The sequence below is a fragment of the Lathyrus oleraceus genome, chromosome 7 (genome assembly GCF_024323335.1).
Source record: "Lathyrus oleraceus cultivar Zhongwan6 chromosome 7, CAAS_Psat_ZW6_1.0, whole genome shotgun sequence".
Lineage (NCBI taxonomy): Eukaryota > Viridiplantae > Streptophyta > Magnoliopsida > Fabales > Fabaceae > Lathyrus > Lathyrus oleraceus.
The window spans coordinates 514,149,641-514,157,165 of record NC_066585.1 but is presented as its reverse complement, the minus strand read 5'-3'; the positions used below and the strand labels follow the sequence as shown (position 1 = coordinate 514,157,165).

General features: G+C 37.6%; 1 non-coding gene across 1 annotated transcript; it reads right to left on the bottom strand.

The window, feature by feature from the left end:
• Positions 1 to 5,612: 5,612 nt before the first annotated feature.
• Positions 5,613 to 5,719, bottom strand: LOC127109927 (small nucleolar RNA R71). Its single transcript, XR_007797171.1, has one exon. It is a non-coding gene; the product is annotated as a small nucleolar RNA R71 (small nucleolar RNA).
• Between the last annotated feature and the right edge of the window lie 1,806 nt (positions 5,720 to 7,525).

Here is a 7,525-nt window from a genome sequence, read left to right as displayed (position 1 = left end):
GCCCAACAACAAGAGTCAAACACCAACAAGTCATCACAATTGGTCAACAAAACTATTTGGCATTTATTCCAATTAAAAATACTAAAATAATACATTTAAATTAAATATGGTTTGTCAAATTCCTAAAACCTCATCAAAACACCAAATAAATGGCCATGAGATTTATCATAGGCAAAAGGACCTTGGAGAAATTCTTTTAGAATTTTAAAAGACTTAAAAATATTTTTAAACAATTAAAAACAAATGAAAAATCAATTAAATCATGAAAAATATTAATAATGATCCAAAAAATAATTTTAATTCAGAATATGAAAGAGGAAAATATTTGAATTTTTTTGGTGAAACTCTCATGTTTTTTGGATTAATATTAAAATTAATATGAATTAATGAAAATCAAAGGAATAAAATTAAAATCCAAAAAAACGTGGACCACTTGATCTGCCTCATTAATTGAGGTGGCAAATCAAGTGGTGAGAAACGCGCGTTCCATGGTACACGCTAGTCAGCGCGCCACACACTTGGTCATTACAAGCAACGTCCCTGATTAAAACATTTTGAATCAATCCAATGGCTCTGGACCGTGCCACATCATTGCCGGAGCAAAGCGTCGGTCGTCTTCTCAGGCGACCTTGGCCGGACTGGTCCATTCATCACCACATTAAAAATGAAAAAGGAGGACATGATCTGAAAGGAAAAATGGCGTAGATCACGAATATCACCTCAATTTTAACTAACTCCTCACATATAGAAAGATATGAGGAGTTGAATATTGAGGTATGTCAACTGAGTTGCTTCGATTTGACCTCTAAGCAACTCAATCTTCTTGCCTATATTGGTAGGATTTCAGACAACCAAAGAATCAAGAGAATTAAGCAAGACTGAGAGAGAATCGAAGAGATGAAATTTTCTGGAAAATACCTTCAATGTAGGTCTGGATTCAACTGTTCTTGTCTTGGCCCGTGCTTGATCTCACTCAGAATGCTTGCAGGAGTAGAATGAAATGCACAGAAGGTCTTGGATCCCTGGAGTTTTGAATCACAAAACAGTGAGATTCAAACTCAATTTCAAGATGAAATTCACAGGATTATCCTCTCAAATGGAAGGGTTAGGGGTTTAGGATCAAAGCTGGCGCGAATGTATGTTCAATTCTGATGCTAGAGGTCTCTATTTATAGATGTAGCTCGTGATATTTGCACCTTCCAAATCACTTTCCAAAATTGGCAATTGATGATGCATGGGTGCATGGGTGTGTACAGGCCCATGAGATCATTGCTTTAGGTCCACAAATGAGTGTAAGAGAGTCTGAAATCAACTTGGATTACAAGGCAAGTGTGTGTGAAGATTTGAAGTTTGATCTTTGCCAAACGATGATACCATGTTCATGCCATGCGCAGCCCTAGGAATTCCTGTCCAAAATGGATGAACTTGGACTTTTTGGAAAGGTTAGATCAAGGGGAACAACTTTCATGTTCAACACTTTTCCAATTGAAGCTTGTATCATGATGAATTTTGAGGTGGAAGATTGGAAATTTCAACATGTTGAAATTTTTTCTAAGTGTCAAGTCATATATCTCAATATTCCACCTTGCTTAACTTTTTATGTGAGCTTAAAATGAGAAAGTGTCTTCATCAAAGTTCTAGATCTTTCAAAGACCTTCAAAATGGTCACCAATTTCATGTCATTTGGATTTGAAATGATAGAGTTATGCATTTTTGAAGTTTGGAAAAATCACTTGTTCAATGGTATAGGTCAAAAGTGACCTATAATGTAGCCTCATATCACATGCTCAAAAAAGTTGAATTAGCTCTCACTCCACATATAAAAGTTGAAGTAGACATCTTGAATTTGACTGTTCAACTTGGAAATCTTTCATCTCATAAAAATTGAGCAAGGTATGGCCTTGGGAAGTTGACTTTCAAATTAGGGTTTAGACAAAATGACCTATAATGTTTCAACATAGAAAATGATTTTCCATGAAAAACTAGCTCTAGGTATCAACATGAAAGTTGTTTGGAATGTCATTTGGAGTAACGTTTCTCTTGGAATCATTTTCATATGGTGAAAATCGTAGGAGATAGGGTCTAGGGAGACCCAGTTTTGATTAGATGAATTCATCTGGCCAACCACCATCAACCAACTTGCTAACCTTCAATTATCTTGACTTTTTAGGCTCATGGTGGATCATATATGCATAAGATGATGAATTTTGAAATTTCCCTTGAGAAATTTGATCAATTGGTGAGATAGCTTGTTGGAGAAGTTACTTAAGATACTCAGTCAAACTAGGGTTTCCAAGGCAAATTACCCTCAAACTCTTGAAGAATGTTTGATCAATATAATATGTAGAAATCATTGGGACTCATATATGATGCTCATAGCCATTCTTGTATCAATTCATGGTTGTGTTCTTTGATATGAGGGTCTCAAACCCTAGATATTAACTGGACAAATCAATGTGATCATGCCCTACCTACAAAAGAGTTAGGCAAATGCAAAGATATATTTTTGGTATTTTGGTTAGTAAAATGATAAAATACAAGTATGATACAATCACAAAGTGCTTGGTGATCTCTCCCAAAACAAACCCAATGAAGGAGGGGTAAGGAGAATGCCAAGGTATGATCCCAATGCTAATGCTTATGATGAAATTGCATGAGGGATCTTAGGGCCAAAATTGGGGTCTTACAACTTCCCCTATTTAAGGACATTCTAACTGAGGAGGAGAAGGTTAAAATCTTCATGTCGACTCAGTAGAATGGGCTTAAATAACAACATATAGAAACAAATTTTGGTCCCTAAGAGACCTCATGATGCATATGATATGAATGCAAAAGTAAATTCTTTATGGGGAAATATTGCCACGAAGGAAAAGAAATCAGAGAGACCAAAAGTCCGCAGAAGTATAATGCATTCCGTAAGGAAAACTTACTGGGGAAATAAAGACACTGGGGGAAAAAGGAGTTATGCGTAGGCCAGACTACGACTCAAAACTACTGGGGGACTCGAGGGATTCCATGCAAACATGGAAAAGACTCAGCCAAAGATCTAATAACATCTGCAGGGGATACGAGTAAGTCGGGATAAAATTGAAATACTTGAATCATGCAGGGAAAAGTGATTTCACTAAGGAAATGCGCACTCAACTCAACTGGGGAGAAACAAACTTCAACGCAGGAGGAGCAGAAATCCATTATCTACTACCTGTTACTGGGTAAAGAGATAATAAAGATTTGACGAAGAGAACATCCGTCACCGATTAGGGTGAACATATCAAGGATGACTCGCTGGGAACCAACAGAAGGGAATATTTGATAACACTAAAATTTACCGTATTTTTTACTCCGATTTCACATGCATTCTAGTTGTTTTATTGTTATTTTGTTGTGTTATTGCTATGTTTTCCTTTGTTTTCAGGTTTTTACTTTAATTGGAGCCCCGACGAGAAAAGGAGTGAAAAAGAGCTAAAAACCCTAAAATTCAGCATTTTGTACTTGTGGCCTACCCCATGGCTGGCGCCATAGACCCTGCCATGACGTGTCCAAGCTCAACTTCCCTCAACTTCCACGTTCCCCACTACTTCCACTAAGGCGCCTCATTTTGTGCTTGTGGCGGGCGCCATGGCCTTGTGGCGGGCGCCACAAGAGGAAAGTTTTTCCCTCCCATTTTCAAGTTGAAGGGCATCCTTGTCATTTCCATCTTTTTACTTGCTTATAAATAGAAACTCGAAATCACTTTTACAATCATCCAAACTTAGAGCAGAGGCAAAATCAGAGCAACTTTGTTTCACTTAGGCATATATTCAGTATTATAAAATGGTAATCGCTTCGCATTGGAGTGTTACCACAATTGTGTAATCAAGTCTGTGATAGAGTCTGTAATCGAGTTTGGAGCACTTCGGAAGGAAGTTAATCCTGCCGCAATTTTCATTTCCGCTTTGCAATTTATTCAACCCTCCGTTTGGAGCAGGTTTTTATTACTTGTCTTTATCTTATTTATTTCCCGCACTCGCTTTACTTTCATTTATATCCCGCACTCGCTTTACTTTTATTTATTTTCCCGCACTCGCTTTACTTTCATTTATTTCCCGCACTCGCTTTACTTTATTTATTTCCTCGCACTCGCTTTTACTTTATTTATTTCCTCGCACTCGCTTTTACTTTATTTATTTCTCGCACTCGCTTTAAATTATTTACTTTCCGCACTCGCACTACTTTTATTTACTTTCCGCACTCGCACTACTTTTATTTAAATTAATGCACTTTTACTTTACCATGTCTAACTAAATTTATAAGGTTAGAATGTAAGGACGTAATTCAACCGATAATCCGTACAATTGTTCGTAGAAACACTTAAGGGCTATTTTAACTTTCAACTTAAGTTTTCCCGCACTTCAATTCCGTTGGGTAAGATCGAAAGTCGTCCAACGTCTATCTAAACTTAATTGTTTTTAACTATTTCAAAAATAGCGAAAACGCTTTGTTTAGTTCATTAGGAGTTTTTAACTTAAGAAGAAAAGAGATTTTAAAACTATTTTCGGACGCGTTTATAAGTTTAGAGTCTGGTTCGTGAGAACCTCTTTTGGTTAAGAAATCCAGGTTATAATACTTTTCAACTTAGTCAAGATACTATATTTCTTAAAAATAGGTTTACTACTCTAACGCAATGCGCGCCTTTTTATAAGTGACAATAAGAGGTTTTGATTAGGGAGTACAACTCGGTTCTGAATACGCAAAAGCGACAGTTCATGTTAAATTAGTTCTTTTCAAAGTAGGAAACACTGCCCATAAGTAGCTCTATTAGCAAGTACTTGGATTATCCATTGATTACGTGAATTACATTCGACCCTGTCTTTATTAATTAAATTTATTTCAACACTTTACTTTTCATTCACACTACAAAAACACATATTTTGATTGCCTTTGATAAACACCATAACAACAGATAACGATAGATTGACACTTGGTCTCTGTGGATTCGACAATCTTTTATATTACTCTAACGCGTTCATATACTTGCGAAAAGCACGCATCAAGTTTTTGGCGCCGTTGCCGGGGACCAATTTCGTTAAATTTCATTTTCCTATTGTTATATCGTTTAGACTTAGGCTATTTCCCGCCGGTCAATGCGAAGAACTCGCAGCACTGGAAGTTTAAGCTTAGTATACCCTCTGGCGGAACCTGAACGTTACGCCCGCGCATGTTTATTCTTTAATAGAATTAAGAGAGCTATGGCCGAAGATTAAAACCAAAGACCTCTTAAGGACTTCGCTCAACCATCTAATGAAGAACCTAGTTCTAGTATAGTAAACCCAACCATCCCAGCTAATAATTTTGAACTTAAACCATCCCTGTTGCAACTAGTGCAACAGAGACAATTCGCGGGTCTCGCTACTGAGAACCCAAACCAACATTTAAAAATATTTCTTCAATTAGCAGAAACTTTTAAAACCAATGGAGCTTCTCCTGAGGCAATATGTTTAAGATTATTTCCTTTTTCCCTCAGAGATAAAGCCCTATCATGGTTAGATTCCCTTCCACCCAATTCCATTACGACTTGGGATAACCTTAGAAGAGTATTCCTTGCTAGATATTTTCCCCCGAGTAAGACCGCCATTCTTCGAAACCATATAACTAGATTTACCCAAAACCAAGGAGAATCGCTGTTCGAAGCTTGGGAGAGATATAAAGAGTTGTTACGAGCATGCCCACATCATGGTTTAGAAAATTGGTTAATCATTCAAACCTTCTATAATGGACTTCATTATAACACAAAGATGACCATCGACGCTGCCGCAGGCGGTGCTCTGATGAACAAACCTTATCCTGAAGCTAGTGCCCTCATCGAAGATATGGCTTAAAACCATCAATCATGGGGATTCGAACGAGCGACAGTTGAGAAGAAGGAAGCCCAAGGAGGAGTGCATGAACTAAGCTCTATAGACATGATGCAAGCTAAAATGGACGCATTAGCCCTTAAAGTCGAGCATATGTGCATAAACCCGAATACTGTAGTCGCAGTTTTGTCGGATTGTGAGATATATGGAACCAAAGGACACCAATCTGCAGAATGCAGTCTATTAAACGAAACCCACTCTGAGCAAGTGAACTACACCCAAGGGAACCCATATTCGAATACCTATAACCCTGGATGGAGGAATCACCCTAACTTCTCCTATAAAAACAATAACCCTATCCAAAATAATGCACCTCTGAGACCTAGTTATCAAGCCCCTAGATCAAATCAACCTATGCAACCTGTACCACCAAAATCGAGCCTTGAGAAAATTATGGAAAATTTTATCACCGCTCAAACCCAACAAAACAAGGAGTTCATGAACCAAAACATTCATGTTAACGAATTGATTACTCAGTTAAGAACCAAGGTTGACCAAATAGTTACCCATACTAAGATTCTTGAAACCCAGATCTCTCAGGTAGCTTTAAACCAAGCCCCTCAGACTACTCTTGGAGGACAATTCCCTGGACAACCTCAACAAAGTCCGAGAGGACAAGCCAATGCCATTACCCTACGAACTGGGAACGCTTATGATGAGCCACCAAACCCTAGATTGAGTGAACCCGAAACTTCTAAGGAATGTACCAAACCCACGGACGAAGTAAAGGAACCAGAGGAATCTGAAAACCAGGAAGGTCGAGAAAAAGGAGAAGAACCTAAAGATAAAACTTACGTACCACCCCCGCCATATAAACCACCTATACCATATCCGCAAAGACTCAAACAAACCCAGATCAATAAACAGTATCAAAAATTTATTAAAGTTATAGAAAAACTTCATGTAGAAATCCCTTTCACAGAAGCCATCACCCAAATACCTTCTTATGCAAAGTTTCTCAAAGACATCCTTACCAACAAACGTAGACTTGACGATCCGAAGCCTTTGGAATGTAATGCTATTTCCGAGGACAAATTAGCAAAGAAAGATAAAGATCCTGGAAATTTCTCCATTCCTTGCCTTTTGGGTAATCATGTCATCGAAAAAGCTTTTCTAGACTTAGGAGCTAGTGTGAGCCTAATGCCTTTAGCAGTTTGTGAGAGGTTAAACTTAGGAGAATTACAACCCACTAAGATGTCACTTCAGTTAGCCGATAGATCTGTTAAAAATCCGATAGGCATTTTAGAAGATGTTCCTGTTAGGATAGGTCAGTTATTTATCCTTACTGATTTTGTTGTCATGGACATCAAAGAGGACAATGATATACCAATCCTTCTAGGTAGACCATTCTTATCGACTGCAGGAGCCATAATAGATGTCAAGAAAGGAAAGTTGACATTTGAGGTAGGTGACGAGAAAATAGAATTTATACTTTCGAAATTTCTTATGGCACCTGTGATGGGAGACTCGTGTTATGCCTTAGATATCTTTGATGAATGTGTTAGAGAATTAGAACAAAAAGAAATTATAAAAAAAATTAAGTTACCATCAACTCTCATAAGGGAAGATGATGACTTTAAAAAACCCTACATCGATGATAACCTTTACGAATGTTTATCCCTTACCCCAGA